The sequence below is a fragment of the Pinus tabuliformis genome, chromosome X (assembly GCF_031772625.1).
Source record: "Pinus tabuliformis cultivar Carrire ecotype Pingquan chromosome X, CPIR1, whole genome shotgun sequence".
NCBI lineage: Eukaryota > Viridiplantae > Streptophyta > Pinopsida > Pinales > Pinaceae > Pinus > Pinus tabuliformis.
In genome coordinates this window covers 1,293,985,452-1,294,007,421 of record NC_142308.1, presented here as the reverse complement: position 1 = coordinate 1,294,007,421, position 21,970 = coordinate 1,293,985,452, and the positions used below count along the sequence as shown (strand labels likewise).

General features: G+C 42.7%; 1 protein-coding gene across 3 annotated transcripts in view; it reads left to right on the top strand.

The window, feature by feature from the left end:
• Positions 1-21,970, top strand: part of LOC149144777 (uncharacterized) — a 375,115-nt gene that overhangs the window by 286,356 nt on the left and 66,789 nt on the right. The gene's annotated exons all lie outside the window — the stretch shown is intronic.

The window sequence follows — 21,970 nt, the reverse complement described above, 5'->3', positions numbered from 1 at the left end:
AAAGATTGTTGGCTGACCAACAATGAACAAGGCAAACGGGCGTGTGTAAGGGCGTTTGGCACATAATGGACGGGTCGGTTTGGGTAGCTCGACTCGCCCAACCGATGGTATAAGTAAACGAGCGTTGGAACTTGGGAAGGCATTCATTTGAACACATTCATTCGGTGGACAAGTAGAAGTGCGAAGTGTAGCAGGTTGCAAGAGGCGCAGCTCTTATGCCCCCGTCCTTGGGCAAGGCCGCACGGTGATCGCACAAAGGTTGTATCGGGTGAAAGCGCGGGTAGGAGGTCGCCTGCCGTTCGGTGTGACACAGGTATCTCGAGTGACTCGGGTAGGTCGCCCGCCCGTCGTGTAAGGAGAAACGCGGAGGTGTCTCGGGTGACTCGGGTAGGTTGCCTGCCCGCCGTGTGAAGGTGTCTCGGGTGACTCGGGTAGGTCGCCCGCCCGTCGTGCAAGAGGAAACGCAGAGTGACTTGGGTGAGGTCGCCCGCCTGTCGTGCAGCAGTAAACGAAGTTCGGTTGAGGAGTGCGGTTGGCAGCTCATATGAGGACGCGCTCGCCTAGCTCGGGCAAGGAACTCGGTTGGCACACGGAGGTGTTGCCAGTTTGTAAAATTGGCTAAGTATGAAACTTGGTGCTTCCCAAGTATACTTGTAAAGCTTTGTAAACATTGTAAAGTTGAATAATATATGGTATTTGGGCAGACTCATTGTTCAGGGAGTTTCCCCTCCCTTTATACTGTGCAATTGTGTTCTTCATGTATAATTGCTTATGATAATGAATGTGTATGGGTGTTCATTGGTATAAAGGAAACATAATAATTACTTCGTTGAGAAACACAAACTAATGGTTAGGCGTAGTCCATGAACACAAGTATTGGTGAAAAGAAAGTGTTCGGTGGTGCCACACCTCGCCAAGTATGGTTGAAAGACTACCGTAGGCCTGGGGGTGTGACAGTTTGTATCAGAGCTCGGTGAAGAGCTTATCAAAGCTAGTCTGAAGACTTGGTGAGAAGTTTTGCAGGAAGCTGAAGGTGATATGCACTTGACAGTTGGTGACAACACCTGTTTCCACTGATACTTACAGGGACTTGCAGGTGAAGGAAGCTGATTTCACATACAAGTGGAACAAGGGCTAGTTCAGGTTGCAGGGAACTTAGTGAAGCTAGTAGATGGTCTATACTAGATCACAAAGGAGGAAGCTGTTAGCAGAAATGGCAAGTGAATCTCAAGTTGGAGAATCTAGCCACAATGCTTCGCTGACTCTCATTGAGAAGGTGTTGGAAAGAATGGAGGACTTGGAATCTTACTGGACTACGAAGATGAACTTGATCATGAAGGATCAAGAGGAAAATTCGAAGATGAGGGAAGAATTCGATAAACTTCGGACTCAACACAAGTACACTGATCTTATGTGTACACAACTTGAAGTAAAGGTCAAGGAGATTGAAGAGGCGAGAGATCGAGGTCTGGTAGAGATCTTGAACTTGCAGAAATCTCTTGATGAAGTCAGAGATGAGATCGCGGTATTGAAGAGGGCCGTGAGGCATAACTCAGGTGGAGGAGTGCCTCATGTGAAAGTCAAGGAACCAGAATCTTATGATGGTACAAGAAGTGTGAAAACTCTTGGCAACTTTCTCTGGGATATGGAGCAATACTTGGAACGCTTGGGTCTATCCGATGATGAGACAAAGGTGAAGGTAGCTGCTCAATTCTTGACAAAGGATGCTAAGATGTGGTGGCGAAGGAGGATGGATCAGATTGCCAATGGCAGTGCTGATGACATAACTTTGTGGGATGACATGAAGAAGGCTTTGCAAACCCACTTCAATCCTCAGGATGAAACATGGGAAGCAAGGATGAAGATTAAGTTTATAAAGTACACAGGGAACCTACAGACATATCAGCGGGAGTTTGCAAGTGCAATTCTGGAACTTCCTGACATGGCGGAGAGGGACAAGGTGTTCAACTTCATTATTGGATTGAAGCCTTGGGCACGCAATGAAATGAAGAGGCAGAGGATTAGAACACTTGAGGAAGCTTTTGCTGTTGTGGACAGGTTGGTGGAGCATTATGATGCGACTTCTGATGATAGAAAGAAGAAGTCCGATAAGCCGAAAGAGAAGAAGAAGGATGATGCTTCGAAATCGGATGATAAGTCGAAGACGAAGAAAGCCTTGAAGTGTTGGATATGTGCTGAACCACATACGGTGAAGAATTGTCCTTCAAGACTGAAAGTGGCTGCTATTGCACAGTCTAATATGAAGAATGAAGAAGCTGCTGTGGGGATGATGCAGATACTTGGAGCTGCTATTGCTACAGAGGTGGTCTCTCGGAGGGATCCTGAGAGGAACAATTTGTAGTATGTTCGGATGAAGATTGGGAGTGCTGATATACTCACTATGGTGGATAGTGGGGTTACTCACAACTTCATGAGTGAAGAAACTGCGAGAAGGATTGGGCTGAATTTTGTACCCGTGAAGGCACAAATGAAGACAGTGAATTCTCCCCTGATTGTGTTCTTGGTGTAGCTAAAAGAGTGGACACAACACTAGGTCAGTGGACCGGGAAAGTCAACTTCACTATAGTGCGGATTGATGACTATGAAGCTGTGCTGGGGATGGAATTCTTGAAACAATTTGATGCTATGATTGTTCCACATTTGAAGACGCTGTACATTTATGATGGAAGGGAATATGTACCCATTGGTGTGACAAGAGCTGATTGTAAACTGGCAGTGATGCAGATGGAGGATGAAAAGCACATGGAAAACATGAGTATGTGGTTGTCTACTGTTGAGACAAAGCTTACCGAGCAGTCATTAGTTATTAGGACACTATCCGATAGTATCTTGGATTTGTCAAGAAGGCTAGAGGAGGTTGAGGATGATGATGATGATGAGGAGGTTTATGTGAGATCGAATGTCCGAGAGGAGGATCGGGTTGCATATCTACAGAGGATGGAGATAGATAATTCTGACAGATGGATTGAGCTTATTAGTGAGGGTGAGCCTTCAGGCTCTACTCCCTCCACATCTTCTTAGATGACATAGAAGATGGGGCTCATTGTTAGCTGCTCATGACAGTGAGTCCTTAAAACGGGTTGAGTAGGTATGACAGATGGTGCAGGAATGGTTCGGCATTAGCATCATGACATGTTGCAGATGGGATGGAGTTTCCATGGACCTGAGCATGGGAGATATTCTTGGTGAGTCCAGGATGTGGTAGAATCCGAGATACACTGGTGAAGGCATAAGGATGGACATTCTTATGATTTGAGCATGACAATTGGACTGATTACCCCAGAGAGATGTTGACATCAGGCAGGTAGGAAGGAGGACAGTTCATAGGATGAGACGACAGACGATGGAGATGGTGGTTCTACATATGTTGCAGGGATGTTTGTAGTATGTGGAGGAGTTGATATCATGGACCAAGGACGAGACAGTTGTTGATGATGATCTGGCTATGGGGGTGACATGATTGTCGAGGATGACAATGACTTCAGGTGGAGGAGGATGTAAGGACCTACGGTCCAGTTTCTTGCCTCCGTGCGAAGTGCGAGCATCCATGATCGAAATGTGCGAAATGACATAGTGAAAATGCGCATTAGAAGGTGGAGCGATGATGTTTATAGCGTGGGATCATGTTTAGTATGTCCACGGGCCGACCTTACATACTATGGCAGTTCGGGCAAAGATTTTTGGCTGACCAACAATGAACAAGGCGAACGGGCGTGTGTAAGGGCGTTTGGCACATAATGGACGAGTCGGCTTGGGCACCTCAACTCGCCCAACCAATGGTATAAGTAAACGAGCGTTGGAGCTTGGGAAGGCATTCATTCGAACGCATTCATTCGGTGGACAAGTAGAAGTGCGAAGTGTAGCAGGTCGCAAGAGGCGCAGCTCTTATGCGCCTGTCCTTGGGCAATGCCGCATGGTGAAATCGCACAAAGGTTGTATCAGGTGAAGGTGCGGGTAGGAGGTCGCCCGCCGTTCGGTGTGACATCGGTATCTCGGGTGACTTGGGTAAGTCGCCTGCCCGCCGTGTAAGGAGAAACACGGAGGTGTCTCAGGTGACTCGGGTAGGTCGCCCGCCCGCCGTGTGAAGGTGTCTCGGGTGACTCGGGTAGGTTGCCCGCCCATCGTACAAGAGGAAACGCGGGGTGACTCGGGTGAAGTCGCCCACCTGTCGTGCAGCGATAAATGAAGTTCGGTTGAGGAGTGCGGTTGGTAGCTCGTGTGAGGGCGCGCCCGCCCAACTCGGGCAAGGAACTCGGTTGGCACACAGAAGTGTTGTCGATTTGTAAAATTGGCTAAGTATGAAACTTGGTGTTTCCCAAGTATACTTGTAAAGCTTTGTAAACATTGTAAAGTTGAATAATATATGGTATTCGGGTAGACTCATTTTATAGGGAGTTTTCCCTTCCTTTATACTGTGTAATTGTGTTCTTCATGTATAATCACTGATGATAATGAATGTGTATGGCTGTTCATTGGTATAAAGGAAACATAATAATTACTTGGTTGAGAAACACAAACTAAGTAAACTAATGGTTAGGCGTAGTCCATGAACATAAGTATTGGTGAAAAGAAAGTGTTCAGTGGTGCTGCACCTTGCCAAGTACGGTGGAAACACTACCATAAGCTTGGGAGAGTGACACAAATGCTAAAGTGAAACACAAGTATCAATAGTACTTACATCATCATCATGAGGCTCCTCCATGTGAGTATCCTCATCCGTCCATGTCTGCAAACTGCACGATCCTGGTCCAACTTGATCAATCTTAAGTTCATCCTCCATCATTGTCACATCTGCAACATCCTCAATCATCATGACTTCCTCTTCCTGGTTAGCACAATCTGCAACTTCATCCTGCTCCATTGTCCAACCAAGTTGAAGAAGTTCGTCTTCAACATTCTTTTCCAAGACTTCAAGCTTATCTCGAATCTGGGGGTTCTCTTCTTTCATCTGCTTCAACCTGTATAAGGTAAGCAAGAGCTTCCCTTTGCATTCTTCCAAACCTGCCATGCCTTGTTGTTCAACTTGGCCCAAGCACAAAGCTTCACCTCTGCTAAACCTGTTTCACCATTCACTTGAATCACCTTGGTATTCCACCTGTCACTTGCAAAACTTGAACTTCCTTTCAAGTCTTTGGCCTTTGTAGAATCAGCGCCTTGATTTAGATCACCAGCTCTGATACCACCTGTCATGAAGTGAAGGTGTGTATCAACGCTTTGTCATACACCGGCTTCACCCACTGTGAACCTGCTCTGATACCACCTGTCATGCCCCTACACCTGCGGTAGTCTTTCAACTGCTTATAGTGAGGTGCGGCACCATCGAACACTTTCTTTTCACCAATACTAATGTTCATGGACTACACCTTAACATTCGATACGTAGTTTATTTTTCGTTACAAAGTATTGTCTTTATCCTTTATACAGATGAAAACCCATACATATTCATTATCAACAACAATTAACACATATACAATTGCACAACAGTATAAAGGGAGGGGCAACTCCCTGCAATATGAGTCTGCCCGAATCAATATATATAATCTTCTTTTATAAGTACAAGTTAAATCTTGTGAAACCTCAAATTTACACTTAGCCAAATTTCCAAGTTTCGGCAAACTCGGTTGCCCAGCTCGCCGGCGCCTCCGCACGGTCGCCGCACAACTCACCAACTCTTCGTTCACCTCGTCGCACGATTGTGTCATTTTCCCAACTTGGGCGCGCCTTGTCGTAACCAAGTCACCACACACGGGCACCTTTGCACGAGTCACACCTCCCTTCACAACTCCAACACTTCATCGTTTCCATCGTTTCGCCGGCGCGACCTACCTAGGTTGCCCGTCTGCACGATTTTTTGTTTCGGCGTGCACGGCGCGCCCTCGTCCAGCCGCCCGTCCGCGCGTCCACCCGTTCACCTGAACAACTTCACCCGAGTCACCACACGACTTCACCCAGGTCACTCGACGACCTCACCCGGTTCGCTCGAACGACTTCACCCGAGTCGTTCGACGACCTCACCCGAGTCGTTCGATGACCTCACCCGGCTCGCCCGAACGACTTTGCCCGGGTTGCTCGACGACCTCGCCCGGTTTGCCCGAACGACCTCACCCAAGTTTTCTTCCCGACGACCTCACCCGAGTTTTCTGCCCGACGACCTCGCCTGAGTTCTGCTTGAACGACCTTGCCCGAGTTCGACCTTGCCCGAGTTTCCTGCACGAGTTTTTCGCTCGAGTTTCTCACCCGAGTTTTTCACCCAAGTTTCGCCTGGCGTGCGGGCTCATCCATGCACTGCAAAACTCTTTGTTCGAACTCGTGTTGGCCGAATGATGATGGCATGTCTCCACAAATGCTCCACCAATATATATGGGCGGGTGGTGGGTTATGTCACCTAGCCGACCCATGGCCGACGCCCAAGCTGACTCGTTCAACATGTTGCCTTCGCCCGAGTGGAGGGTCAGCCCGCCCAACTCGTGGGACCGCCCTCTCAACTCGCCCAACATCGTATAAACTCGTCCCTTGGTTTTTCATTTCGCATTTCGCACGGGCTCTTCGCCTGTCCTTCGCACGGTGAATGTGACCCGGACCGCAGGTGTAAGGACTTGCAGTCCTTGGCACGACCTCCCGGTTGGTGCAACAAGTTGGTCCATCCCTCAGACGCGCAGTTTGAACAAAGTGCGAAGCTCAGACTTACATACGCGTGGAGTTATGTAATAATGAACGCATAAAGGAGGAGGGCGAGCTGTTTTATATGCGTGGGGAGCATGAACGCTCAACCCACGGCCGACCAACAAACGTAGCAAGGCCGACCTTACTTGTGGGCGTTTGGAGGAAGGTCGACTCATGTTTTAGAAGTGTTTGCGATGGAGATGAGGGTGTGGGCAGGTCGGCTGGGTAGCCAAGACCTCGCCCTGCCACTCGTATAAACAAGCACGTGTTGGAGCTCATTTGAACAGGAAACAACTTCGCTCATCATGTGGAGAAGTGCGCAGATCTAGTAGGTGGACGCAACAAGAAAAGAAGGCGCAGATTTTGGTGATGCGCCCACTCTTGGGCAAGGTCGCATGAAGGTAGCGCATATCTCGGTTTTGGGTGAGACTTGGCACGGGTGTCTTGGTCGTTCGGGTGAACGCTCGCCCGTCGTGCAAGGGTAAACGGTGGAGACTTGGTGAGTCGCCCGCCAGTGCGAAGTTGGAGAATGGTGGAACGTGGTGAAGCCGGGTGCACAGTGAAACGTTGGTGAAGCCGGTTGTGCGAAGGGGGTGTCTTGGTGACTTGGTGGAGTCACCCGCCCGTCGTGCACAAAGACAAGGTTCAGTTGTGAAGTGCGGAAGGCAGCTCGTGTGAGGGCGCGCCCGCCCGCCTTGGGCAAGGAAATCTTGGTTGTCGCACGAAGGTGTGACAAGGTTGTAAATTTGGCTAAGTATGAAACTTGGTGTTTCCAAGTATACTTGTAAAGCTTTGTAATATTGAAAGACTGTATAATATATTATTGGGCAAACTCATTGTTCAGGGAGTTGCCCCTCCCTTTATACTGTGGAATTGTTTTCTTCGTTTATAATTGCTGTTGATAATGAATGTGTATGGGTGTTCATTGGTATAAAGTAAACATTAATAATACTTGGTTGCGAAACACAAACTAAGTAGGATAAGTGGATAGGCGTAGTCCACGAACATAAGTATTGGTGAAAAGAAAGTGTTCGGTGGTGCTGCACCTCGCTATAAGCGGTTGAAAGACTACCGCAGATGTAGGGGCGTGATAGGTGGTATCAGAGCTAGTCTGAAGACTTAGAGGAGTCTTGCAGGAAGCTGGATGAAGCAGGTGTATAAACACTTGACAGTTGGTGACAGTGAAGCAGGTACTTGCAGGTGAAGGAAGTTGTTTCACATACAAGTAGAACAAGGGTTGGTTCAGGTTGCAGGGATCTTGGTGAAGCTGTTGGATGGTCGAAACTAGATCGTAAAGAAGAAGGAAGCTGTTAGCAATGGCAGCTGAATCTCAAGCTGGGTCTAGTCACGATGCAAAGGATGCTACTATGGCATTCATGGAAAGTGTTGGAGAAAATGGAGGACTTAGAAGCTTTCTGGACTAAGAAGATGGACTTGGTCGAGAGAGATCAAGAGGCTAATTCGAAGATGAGGGAAGAGCTCGAGGAACTTCGGACTCAACACGAGTACACTGATCTTATGTGTACACAACTTGAAGTAAGGGTCAAGGAGATTGAAGAGGCAAGAGATCGACGTTTGGCAGAGATCGTGGACTTGTAGAAATCTCTTAATGAAGCCAGAGATGAGATCGCAGTGTTGAAGAAGGCCGTGAGGCATAACTCAAGTGGAGGAGTGCCTCATGTGAAAGTCAAAGAACCAGAATCTTATGATGGTACAGGGAGTGCAAAGACTCTTGGCAACTTTCTATGGGACATGGAGCAATACTTGGAACGCTTGGGTCTATCTGATGATGAGACGAAGGTTGTTGGGTCCCTATAATACTAGTGATTACCCCATACTATTGTAGTTGTATCCCTTATTAATATTGTTGTGCCCCTATTGCCCCCATATTGTTATTACTATGCCCCATATAATCTCTCTTTTGTTATTTTTATGGCTTTATATTATTATTGTTAGGTTGGCTAGGTTATATTGTGACTCATTAGACTCCTATATATAGAAAGGATGTTTTGTCATTTGAATCATCCAAGAATTGTTCATTTTTGTAATGTAAAGGAGGTTGCCCCCTCAAAGAGGCTGAATTCTAAGGCGTGGATCTATCTTTTCTATCTTTTTCTTGCGCTGATTCCTAACATTTGGTATCAGAGCTTTGGATTTTACGGTTTCGCTGCTCCAAATAGGTCATCGTGGCATTTTCACTATAACTTTTTTTCTGTGACGTTTCAGAAGCTAAAAAAAACCCATCTGAGAAGACATCGCACTGAATCTCTGGTCCGAATTTCAGATCTTTTCGCGCTATATTTGTGGCGATATGATCTGAGGAAGTTGGTCTTTTTGCAGACTCTTGAATTACATTCCAAACAGGTGACCTGGGGAAAATCATCATAACTTTCTCTCTGAGCATCGAATTGAAATTTCATAAGAAGGTATAGAAAGAGGACGGACTGTAGTTCTTGTATATCTTTTTCAGAGCCAAAGGTCAAAACAGGGACACGTGGCACGTCGTACAAGTTCGCTCTACTGAACTAGTATATAATCAGGTCACTGTGGGAGATTTGACATAACTCTTCCTTCGAGAATCCAATTGCGATCAGACTGGTGGCATTGGAAAGAGGAGACAGAGGGCTACTACAGGTTGCAATTTCAGAACTGGATGATCCGGGGTCATTATGAATTTTTGGTCATGCCTTTTGGCCTTACCAATGCACCTTCAACATTTCAAGGTTTGATGAATTCCATTTTCAAACCATTCCTTAGAAAATTTGTGTTAGTATTTTTTGATGATATACTAATCTACAACAAGTCTTGGAAGGATGATGTTGAACATGTTGACAGGGTGCTACAACTATTGGAAGAGAAACAATTATATGCAAAAAGATCCAAATGTTTCTTTGGAGTACAAGAGGTGGAATATCTGGGTCATATTGTATCTCATGAAGGAGTTAAGGTAGACCCTAGAAAGATTAAAGCCATTAAGGAATGGAAAATCCCCACATCCATAAAGCATCTGCAAGGATTTCTCGGGTTGACAGGGTATTATCGCAAGTTAAGAATTATGGGAGAATAGCAGCACCTCTAACAACATTATTGAAGAAAGATGCATTTTCATGGACTCCAGTAGCAACAAAGGCCTTCGAACATCTTAAAGAGGCAATGTGCCAAGCACCGGTCTTAGCTACACCGGACTTCACAAAAACCTTTATTGTGGAATGTGATGCTTCAGGAAATGGAATTGGTGCTGTTTTAATGCAAGATGAAAGACCCATTGCTTTTGAAAGTCGTCCAATCAAGGCAAGTTTTTACACAAAGCTATTTATGAGAAGGAAATGTTGGCAATACTCCATGCACTTAAGAAATGGCGACCCTAACTAATGGGAAGACACTTCAAGGTAAAAACGGATCATGATAGCCTTAAATACTTTTTAGAACAAAGATTATCCTCTGAAGAGCAACAAAAGTGGGTCACAAAGATGTTGGGTTATGACTTTGAAATCATCTACAAAAAAGGAAAGCAAAATGTGGTGGCAGATGCACTCTCAAGAAAGAATGAGGATGTAGAAGCATTGTTGTGTGCCATTTCTATTATCCAACCAGATTGGATAAACGAAGCAAGGGAGGAATGGAAGAATGACGAAGAAGTGTGGGCACTTATTCGAAAGTTACAACAAGATTCCAGTACGTCTAATACATTTAGCTGAAAAAATGATTCGTTATGGTACAAAGGACGCTTATACCTCTGTAAGAATTCCCAGCTAAAACAAAAGATTCTTCTGGAATTGCACACTTCTCCCTTAGGAGGGCACTCAGGATTTTTAAAAACTTACCACAGGGTTAAGAAGGAATGTTTTTGGGATGGCCTTAAATCAGATATTCAAAAGTTTGTGGCGGAATGTTTGGTTTGCCAACAAAATAAAGTTGAAACAATTAAGAACCGGGTCTATTACAACCTTTATCCATTCCAAGCCAATGTTGGGAGGAGGTTTCAATAGATTTTATCACAGGTTTACCCAAGTCTGAGGGAAAAAGTGTCATCATGGTGGTAGTTGACAAACTTACCAAGTATGCACACTTTTGTGCATTATCACATCCATTTAAAGCCAATACAGTTTCTTCTGCATTTATGGAAACAATTCAAAAGCTACATGGAAACCCAAAGATTATTGTAAGTGACGGAGATTCCATTTTCACTGGAAATTTTTGGACAGAATTATTTTCTTGTCTTGGTACTCACTTAGCTCATAGCTCATCTTATCATCCTCAATCTGATGGGCAAACTGAGATAGTAAACAAATGTTTGGAAGGATATCTTCGTTGCTTTGTATCTGATAAACAAACACAATGGGTCAAATGGTTGCCTCTAGCCGAATGGTGGTATAACACTTCCTTCCATACATCAACAAAAATGACCCCATTTATGGCACTTTATGGATATCAGCCACCATCCATCACATCATATTTAAGAGAAAATTCTAAGGTTCAAGCAGTGGAACATCACATCGAACATCAACAACAAGTCCTCCAACTCTTAAAGGATAACCTCATGTTGGCATAGAATAGAATGAAACAACAGGCAGATCAACATTGCAGCGAAAGAAGTTTTGATGTAGGTGATTGGGTATTCCTACGGCGACAACCATATAAGCAAACGTCCCTCAAGCAAGCTAAGAAAGATAATAAATTATCACCAAAGTATTATGGTCCGTACAAGGTGTCGCAAAAGATTGGTACTATGGCATACAAATTGGAGCTTCCTGCAGCTTCTCGATTGCACCCAGTTTTCCATGTTTCATGTTTAAAGAAGGTTATAGGCGACAAGCTCCCAGTTCAAACAATATTGCCAGAACTTGAAGAGGAAGGAAAAATTATACTGGAACCAGAAGCAGTCACAGAAAAAAGAACTCGACAGCTACGAAATCGATTAATTTCAGAGTATCTTATCAAGTGGAAGAACTTATCCGCTGAAGATTCCACATGGGAGGATGAGAATTTTATATAGAAGCTTCCAGAACTACTCAAGCGTTGAGGACAACACTTTTTTGAAAGAGAGGGGCATGTTGGGTCCCTATAATACTAGTGATTACCCCATTACTATTGTAGTTGTATCCCTTATTAATATTGTTGTGCCCCTATTGCCCCCATATTGTTATTACTATGCCCCATATAATCCCTTTTTTGTTATTTTTGTGGCTTTATATTATTATTGTTAGGTCGGATAGGTTATATTGTGACTTCTTAGACTCCTATATATAAAAATGAGGTTTTGTCATTTGAATCATCCAAGAATTGTTCATTTATGTAATGTAAAGGAGGTTGCCCCCTTGAAGAGGCTGAATTCTAAGGCGTGGATCTATCTTTTCTATCTTTTTCTTGAGCTGGTTCATAACAAAGGTGAAGGTAGCTGCTCAGTTCTTGACAAAGGATGCTAAGATGTGGTGGCGAAAGATGATGGATCAGATTGCCAATGGCAGTGCTGGTGACATTACTTTGTGGGATGAGATGAAGAAAGCTTTGTAGACCCATTTCAGTCCTCAGGATGAAACATGGGAAGCAAGGATGAAGATAAAGTTCATAAAGCAGACAGAGAACCTACAGACATATTAGCGGGAGTTTGCAAGTGCGGTTCTGGAACTTCCTGACATGGCGGAGAGGGACAAGGTGTTCAATTTCATCATTGGGTTGAAGCCTTGGGCACACAATGAAGTGAAGAGGCAGAGGATTAGAACACTTGAGGAAGCTTTTGCTGCTGTGGACAGGTTGGTGGAGCATTATGATGAGACTTCTGATGATAGAAAGAAGAAGTCCGATAAGCCGAAAGAGAAGAAGAAGGATGATGCTTCGAAATCGGATGATAAGTCGAAGATGAAGAAAGCCTTGAAGTGTTGGATATGTGCTGAACCACATACGGTGAAGAATTGTCCTTCAAGAACGAAAGTGGCTGCTATTGCACAATCTAATGCAAAGAATGAAGAGGCTTCTGTGGGGATGATGCAGATACTTGGAGCTGCTACTGCTACAGAGGTGGTCTCTCAGAGGGATCCTGAGAGGAACAGTTTGGAGTATGTTCGGATGAAGATTAGGAGTGTTGATATACTCACTATGGTGGATAGTGGGGCTACTCACAACTTCATTAGTGAAGATACTGCGAGAAGAGTCGGGCTGAAGTTTGTACCGGTGAAGGCATAGATGATGACAATCAATTCTCCTCCTGATTGTGTTCTTGGTGTAGCTGAAAAGGTGGATACAACACTAGGTGAGTGGACAGGGAAGGTCGACTTCACTATAGTGCGAATTGATGACTATGAAGTTGTGCTGAGAATGGAATTCTTGAAACAATTCGATGCTATGATTGTTCCACATTTGAAGAGGCTGTATATTTACGATGGAAGGGAGGATGTACCCATTGGTGTTCCAACCATTGGACTGACAAAGCATGATTGTAAGTTGACAGTAATGCAAATGGGGGATGAGAAGCGGATGGAAAATATGAGTAAGCAGTTGTCTATGGTTGAGACAAAGCTTACTGAGCAGTGATTGGTCATCAAGACTCTTTCTGAAAGTATCTTGGATTTGTCAAGAAGGCTAGAAGTGGTTGAGGATGATGATGATGATGGTGAGGCATATGTGAGGCCGAATGTTCGGGAGGAAGATCAGGTCACTTATGTACAAAGGATGGAGATAGAAAATCCTGACAGATGGATTGAGATGATTAGTGAGGATGAGCCTTCAGGCTCTACCCCCTCCACATCTTCTTAGATGACATAGAAGATGGGGCTCATTGTTAGCTGCTCATGGCAGTGAGTCCTTAAAACAGGTTGAGCAGGTATGGCAGATGGTGCAGGGATGGCTTGGCATCAAGCATCATGACATGTTGCAGATGGGATGGAATTTCCATGGACCTAAGCACGGAGAGATTCTTGGTCAGTACAGGATGTGGCAGAATCTGAGATAGACTGGTGAAGGCATAAGGATGGACATTCTTATGATTTGAGCGTGACAGTTGGATTGATCACCCGACTAGTTCAAGTCATGGGGGCTAGCAGTGTACCAAAGAGATGTTGATATCAGGCAGGCAGGAAGGATGACAGTTCACAGGATGGGACGACACATGATGGAGATAGAAGTTCTACATATGTTGCAGGGATGTTTGCAGTATGTTGAGGAGTTGACATCATGGACCAAGGATAAGACAGATATTGATGAATCTTCGTGGATAGCTACCAGGATGGTGTGTTGTCGAGGGCGACAACAATTTCAGGTGGAGGAGGATGTAAGGACCTGCAGTCCTTGGCACGACCTCCGGTTGGTGCGACGAGTTGGTCCATACCTCGGGCGCGCAGTTTGAACGAAGTGCGAAGCTCAGACTTACATACGCGTGGAGTTATGTAATAATGAACGCATAAAGGATGAGGGCGAGTTGTTTTATATGCGTGGGAAGCATGAACGCTCAACCCACAGTCGACCAACAAACGTAGCAAGGCCGACCTTACTTGTGGGCGTTTGGAGGAAGGCCGACTCATGTTTTAGAAGTGTTTGCGATGGAGATGAGGGTGTGGGCAGGTCGTCTGGGTAGCCAAGACCTCGCCCTGCCACTCGTATAAACAAGCACGCATTGGAACTCATTTGAACAGGGAACAACTTCGCTCATCATGTGGAGAAGTGCGCATATCTAGTAAGTGGACGCAGCAAGAAAAGAAGGCGCAGATTTTGGTAATGCGCCCACTCTTGGGCAAGGTCGCACGGAGGTAGCGCGTATCTCGGTTTTTGGTGAGACTTGGCATGGGTGTCTTGGTCGTTTGGGTGAACGCCTGCCCGTCGTGTAAGGGCAAATGGTGGAGACTTGGTGAGTCGCCCGCCGGTGCGAATTTGGAGAATGGTGGAATGTGGTGAAGCCGAGTGCACGGTGAAACGTTGGTGAAGCTGGTTGTGCGAAGGGTGTGTCATAGTGACTTGGTGGAGTCACCCGCCCGTCGTGCACAAAGACAAGGTTCAGTTGTGAAGTGCGGAAGGCAGTTCGTGTGAGGGCGTGCCTGCCCGCCTTGGGCAAGGAAATCTTGGTTGTCGCATGGAGGCGTGACAAGGTTGTAAATTTGGCTAAGTATGAAACTTGGTGTTTCCAAGTATACTTGCAAAGCTTTGTAATATTGAAAGACTGTATAATATATTATTGGACAGACTCATTGTTCAGGGAGTTGCCCCTCCTTTTATACTGTGGAATTGTGTTTTTTGTTTATAATTGTTGTTGATAATGAATGTGTATGGGTGTTCATTGGTATAAAAGAAACATTAATAATACTTGGTTGCAAAACACAAACTAAGTAGGATAAGTGGATAGGCGTCCACGAACATAAGTATTGGTGAAAAGAAAGTGTTCGGTGGTACCGCACCTTGCTATAAGTGGTTGAAAGACTACCGCAGTTGTAGGGGCGTGACAACAGGTCCTTACACGGGTGGCTAGGTGGTGGTTATCTAATTCTCAGAATCGGATAGCCACCGCTCGGTCGCCCGTGGGAACGACTAAGCGGTGGCTATCTGATTCCCATGGGCGACTGAGCGGTGGCTATCCGATTCTGAGAATCAGATAACCACCACCCGGCCACCCCCACAGGCGGCTGAGTGGTGGCTATCCGATTCCGAGAATCAGACAGCCCCTGCCCAACCGCCTGTGGGGGTGGCCGGGAAGTGGCTATTCGATTCTTGGAATCAAATAGCCACCGCCCGGTCGCGCGTGGGGGCTGTGGCTGATAAAATTGTTTTTTTTTAAATAGAAACTAAATTTTGTTAAATATGTTTATTGTATTTATAAAAAACAAAATTTATTTTTTATTTAAAAAAACAATTTTACCGGCCAACGCCCCCACGAGAAGTAGGGTGGTGGCTATTTGATTCTGAGAATTGAATAGACACTTCTCGGTCACCCCCATGGGCGGTTGAGCGTGGGGGCGGTGACTATTTGATTCCGAGAATCGAATAGCCACTTCTCGGCCACCCCCACAGGCGGTTGAGTGGTGGCTATCTGATTCTCAGAATCGGATAGCCACCACTCAGCTGCCTGTGGGGGTGGCCAGATGGTAGTTATCTGATTCTCAAAATCGGATAGCCACCGCTCGACCGCCCCCACTGAGGGTGGTCGGGAAGTGGCTATTCGATTCTCGGAATCAAATAGCCACCATCCGGCCGCTCGTGGGTGCGGTGGACAATAAAATTGTTTTTATTAAATAAAAAATAAATTTTGTTAAATATGTTTATTGTATTTAAAAAAAAAAAAATTTATTAAAAAAAACAATTTTATCGGCCACCGCCCCCACGAGCGGTCGGGTAGTGGCTATTTGATTCCGAGAATCGAATAGCCACTCCCCGGCCACCCCACGGGTGGTTGGACGGTGGCTATCCGATTCTCAAAATCGGATAGCCACCACTCAGCCACTTGTGAGTGGCTAGGTGGTGGTTATCTGATTTTCAGAATCGATAGCCACCGCTCGGCCGCCCATGGGGGCCGCCAAGCAGTGGCTATCCGATTCCGAGAATCGGATATCGATCTCAAGGGCGGTCAGGTGGTGGTTATCTTATTCCAAAAATCAGATAGCCACCACCTGATTGTTGGTGAGGGTGGTTATCGGATTCTCGAAATCGAATAGTCATCACCCAACCACCCATGGGGGTGGCTATCTGATTCTAAGAATCGAATAGCCATTGCCCGGATGTTTGTGGGGGTGGCTATCCAATTCTCGGAATCGAATAGCCATTACCCGGTTGCCCATGGGGGTGGCTATGGGTGGCCGGGCAGTGGCTATCTGATTCTCGGAATCAGATGGCCATCACTTGGCCACCCGTGGGGGTGGCTGGACGGTGACTATCGATTCCAAGAATCGGATAGCCACCCCCACAGGTAGTCAGGCGGTGGTTATCCGATTCCGAGAATCAGATAGCCACTGCCTGACCGCCCATGGGGGTGGCTATCCGATTCTCGGAATCAGATAGCCACTGCCCGGCCGCCCATAGGGGCGTGGCCCTAAGTGGTGGAGCTATGTGAAGATATATTTTTTAAAGTTTTAATCGTAAATATATGTTTTTTAAAGTTTTAAATGTTTTTTACTTTTTAAAAATTGAAAATATATGTTTTTTTTTTTTTATATATATATATATATATATATATATATATATTTTAAATTTAAAATGTTTTTAGGTTTATATATATATTTTAAATTTTAAATGTTTTTTGTTTTGTTTTGTTTTTTTTTTTTTTTAATCTCAGTCTATTTTGTTTTTTTTTAATGTTTTTAATTTTGATTTTAATAGTTTTTTAGATTTTTATTGGCTTTTTTTTAGTTTGTTTTTTATTTTTATTTATTTATTTTTTTGTAGTTTTTTGTTAATGCTTTTTAAAATTTTTCTATTTTTAGTTATTTAATTTTATAGTTTTTTTTTTTTTTTTGGTTTTTTTGTCAACTCTTTTTATGGTTTACACATACACACACACACAATGTTTTTTAATCTTTTTTAATATATTTTTATATTTGTTTTTTTTTTCTATAAAAAAATTGACATAAAAAATTTAAAGTGTCAAAATTCGTTAAATTTAGAAAATAATTATCTACATTTCAAACATTAGAAAATTTAAAGTCAAAAAATAGGTCTTTTAAAAAAAGGGCCTGATGTAAAATCACCATTTTTTTAAATCACCATGCATATTACTAACATTCTAAAACATAATGCACATAAAAAAATTTGAAGTACTAAAAACTATGCTCTAAAAAAACTGTGTGTGTTCTGCATCCCCCATTTTCAAAATCGGGTCACTCTTTTGCTATCTCTACGAAACGGGTAATAGTATCAGTTCCTGTTTCAAAGTTTACATTGTTAAAATACATCAAGATAACAAAATGAGAAATTGCAAGTGAAGTAAAATGATGATGTAAATGTGCTCTTGGTTGATTTTATTAGTTAAACTCTAAAAACAAGATTTCAATTAAACTCCAATTTCCAGACCCCACCCTCGCCCAAAAATTTGGACCTCACAGTGATGAGTCAATAGATGTGGAGGGTCCCTAAATGTCTATACAACCTACCTAAGTTGGAGGTTAATTTTGAATGAGATTTTGGAAGCTTGTAAAATGCAACTAATTTAATATGCCTATTATGTCATGCAAGTAAATTTGCAAAAGTTAAGTAAATGATAGAAATTGCTTTAAACACAAGATTGCATACACATGTAGGATTTGTGAATTTTTTTTTTTTTGCTTTATGATAGTTTTGTGATTTACCCAAAAGCAAATAAAACTTGAGAGATGTCTTACATGTAAGTAAATAACAATACTTGTGATTAAGTGAACTCAAGATTGATTAACTTTGCAAAAGAAATGGATTTGAATTTGCAATATGAAATTAAAATGACTTATAGAAAATTAAGTTAATGAACATGTGAAAAATAGTTTTTTCAAAGTAAAGTGCTTGTAGCTCAAATCAACATATAAAATTGAAAATGAAAAACCTTAAGTTGAATTGTAGCAAACTTATTTGAACAAAATAAAAGTGTGACGAGTGAGGTTGTGTAAATTTTAAGCATGCAATTAAAATGGAAAACAAGAAGATGCAAAATTTAATTCACTCACATGTTTCTCTCCCTAAATGGAGAGAAGAGATGCCATGGGTAAAACCCAAGCTCCCACAAGAAAAATAGATCTTTTATTAGCATTCTACAATGAGTAGAAGACCCCTTAATGGGCTGCCCAAAAGATGGAAGACAATTACAAAATAGGAGTCTATAGGAACCAAGATCTCCTTTCAAGAAGTGGCAGCCACAATGGCTAAGAAACAACGCTTGAAATCTGAAAATTACAAGTGCACAAAGGCCTACGACCAAGCTAATTTGCTGCTATCCAAGATTGCCCACGACCTCCCTAAAGTTGATCCTCAAGTGCTCTTGGGGTCTTACAACAAATAGTTAGAGTTTCAAACTTTAGCTTCCTCAATCCTGTCAACACAAAAGATGAGCATAGTCCGTAAAAAGATCTGAATTTTCTGCAAAACCCACACTCAACCTTAGTGTAAAACAAAGAGGAAAGTTAGCAAATATAATATACAAATATTCTACAAAATTTAGGCTAAGGAATTGGAGCAAAACTCCAATTTTTGCCTAATTTTCAACATGTTTTTCAGTAGCGAAATAAAATCGTTATTAGCACAAGAAATTGAGACAAATGATTTTAATTGAAATTGGATTTTGAAACACAAGCTAAAAACCAAGGATTCCTGCAAGACAAAATCGTGAGATGAGACCTTGGGGTATGACAAATGTAGGTTCTTCAATAAACTTGCTCAAGAGTGGGATGATTCTTCCAAGAATTTCCCCACGCTTGAGTCTTAATCTAAGAAATGTCTCTACACAACTTCGAATAAACATTAGATCCACATGGATTAAAAGAAATACAATGATAAAAATATCTTAGATATTTTTTTGGAAAATCAACTAAAACTTTATCTAGAGCAAACTTTCAAAACCAAATGTCAATGTGAGATAACTGCACATTAACAAATCTTTAAAGTCATAATGGAAACTAATGAACACAATAGTATAAATAGAAAATGAAACACAATGATCAAGATATTGTCTTGCTCAAGAACAACACCTCATATGTGAATCCCCAAAGCCTTTTATTGCAATATAACATAAGTATACATAAGAGCAACGATTCCCTAAGTACAATAGCTCGCTTTCAATTTTTGATACAAATGAGAGCTCGAGGCTCTGTTAGATAGAACTTTGGGAGCCGCTCCCAATATAGGTTGTGTCAACAAGTGGCATCATGGAGTAGATCCAAATGTAGTAGTGATCAAACAAGTGGCTGATATGACTGTTGTGTATATCTTCTTTGACTAACAGTGTTTTTCCTTACTGACTGAGCATATCACCAAGCCTGCCAAGTGTAGTTCGAATGGAATATTTGGGGAGAAAAGTCCCTTGAAACATGGCAACAAATCCCCACCAAAACAATGTCCCACTCCTGTCTTCAAATTCTGCGTACTGGTTGTAGATAACAAGCAATTGAACATGATGCATGGAGGTTCCTTCCAATCGTGGCAATGCGTATGAGCCATATGGAGGAAAGTGGAGGAGACAAACTCCACAAAATCTTATCCTTGACTGAACATTAGACCGTCCCTTCCATCTGTGTCGAGAGTCCTATTGCTTGATGCGTGGAAGTTTCTATTATGCATGTGTGTATCTCCTTAAATGTTGGCTGATTTATTCATAGGGTATAGTGAGGTGGGGTCCTCACTTTATTAAGGCTTAACTTTATATGCCTTGCATTTTAATTACATACATTTGATTTAATATTAAATCAAAAGTTGAACTTTAACAATTTGATGTGCCTCATAAACTCAACGTGGAACCTTTGACTTGTATTTAGAGCGCTGACTTGAGTTGTAGCTTTCTTAGTGGGCCCCACATGATTGCCACATCACCTTTGACCTTCACTTTAATTTCCATGTCACTTGTTTGACTTTCTTTGGCTTTGGAAGAAATTATAATTTTTTTCCAATTATTGATTTTTTTTAATTTGTCTTCATTTTTGCCACTGTCATTCGGAAAATCAGCTTTTGAGGGACTATAAGTTGTTTTTTGACCCTTAAAGTGGGTATTAGGATAATAATGGGCCTTTGAGGAATAATTTCGAGTAGTCACACGCCTCAAATATTTCCTAAGGCCACTTATTTATATCATTACATAGAAAATAATTAAAAAATCTCATTTTGCATTAAATTTTTAATAATAAAAAATCCTACTTAGACCTAGCCAAATTTCACGATTTTTTTTGTGTGATCTAGTATGGTAATATTAATCGAATCTAGACACTAAGATGTGTTAGGGGCTCAACCTTCAAACCATCACCCCAACTTTGGGGTAAAAAGTGAGTGAAAAAAAACCCAAAAAATTATCCGCCTCTGAAAAGGAAAAGGATAATTAACCAGATAAAAAAACACTTCAAGGTGTACTTGTTTTCTAATTGAGTCCCAACATCCTAGGCCTATTATAGACTCAAAAACTCATTATTACTAATATCACTTATTACAATTCTCCACAGGTTGTGGAATCTAGGTACAAGAAAGATGATGAGAAGATAGAAGTAGAGTTAAAAAACTTTGTTGACTTATGTTATCTGATGGTACAAGTGTCCTCTGGATCATCCTTGCTCGTGGAATCTGTTAGTGTCAGTGGTTTTTTCCTTCCACCAGTGATCAAATGTTCTCTTTTAGAATGTCCATTAGGGTTTAAGGTCAAGTTTTTGTCATTTCACTAGGTCTTATATTCAAAAACTTTGGTCACTCATTAGTGTGTCTAGGGTTATTTCAACTCTCTCAAAAATTTCACATGTCGGTCACTTTCATCACTCAGCTAAGTGTATTATCATTAAGAGACTATCATCATCATGTCAGTCATCACCATCATGATTTCATTCAGTTCAGTGTCTCCATTAGGTCATTAGGGTTTCCAAGTCACTAAAACTTTCAATTCATGCATAAAATCCAGCAAAGGAGTGGTAATCAACAAGTTTCTTCAATAAATTTTGATTTAAAATGTAATTTTATGTTTTTATATGTAATAAGTACTTCAAAGTCCTAAAAGGGCATTGTAGAAAGAAAGAGACCAAAACCTATTGTTGAGCCTCAAACCTGCACTTCTTTACACATCCTCTCAGCCTCCTTTTCCTATTCATTTCCTTCTTTTGCCACTCATTCCCTCCATCAAATTGCTCAAATCATTGTATTTTAGGACTTTTTACATGGTTTTTTAATTATGCTAATGACTGTGTTGTTGGTTTAGAATTTTGGTTCAAGTGTTGCACTTTCCGCAGCTCACACAGGGTTTCCGCAGCTGATCCCGGTTTCCGCAGCCAACCCCGGATTCTGCAGCTATTTTATTAAACGTCATGTTCCAGGTGTCCTCGGGCAGAAGAGCCACATGGGCAAGTTCGTGGAACCAAGGAACATGGTGTGTGTCCTTCCAGCTCAGCCAAACCAGTCATAAAAACCCATGGTCAACGAGGGGGCAACTACGGTCAAACAGAGGTCATTGGCGGTGGCACGGCTCTGCGTGTTCGGTTTTAGAGCACGTGAAGAACAGCTGGCCTCTTCCTCAGCCACGCAGATGATGGGAAACACGAATCCAACAGAAGATTTAATGCCCACCACGACCGTTGCCTAAATCCGAGGACTGTGCTAGATTACGTGTTTTTACACAGCTGATAGAATAACGTAGTTTGTGTTAAGTTAGTTTTGTTTTCTC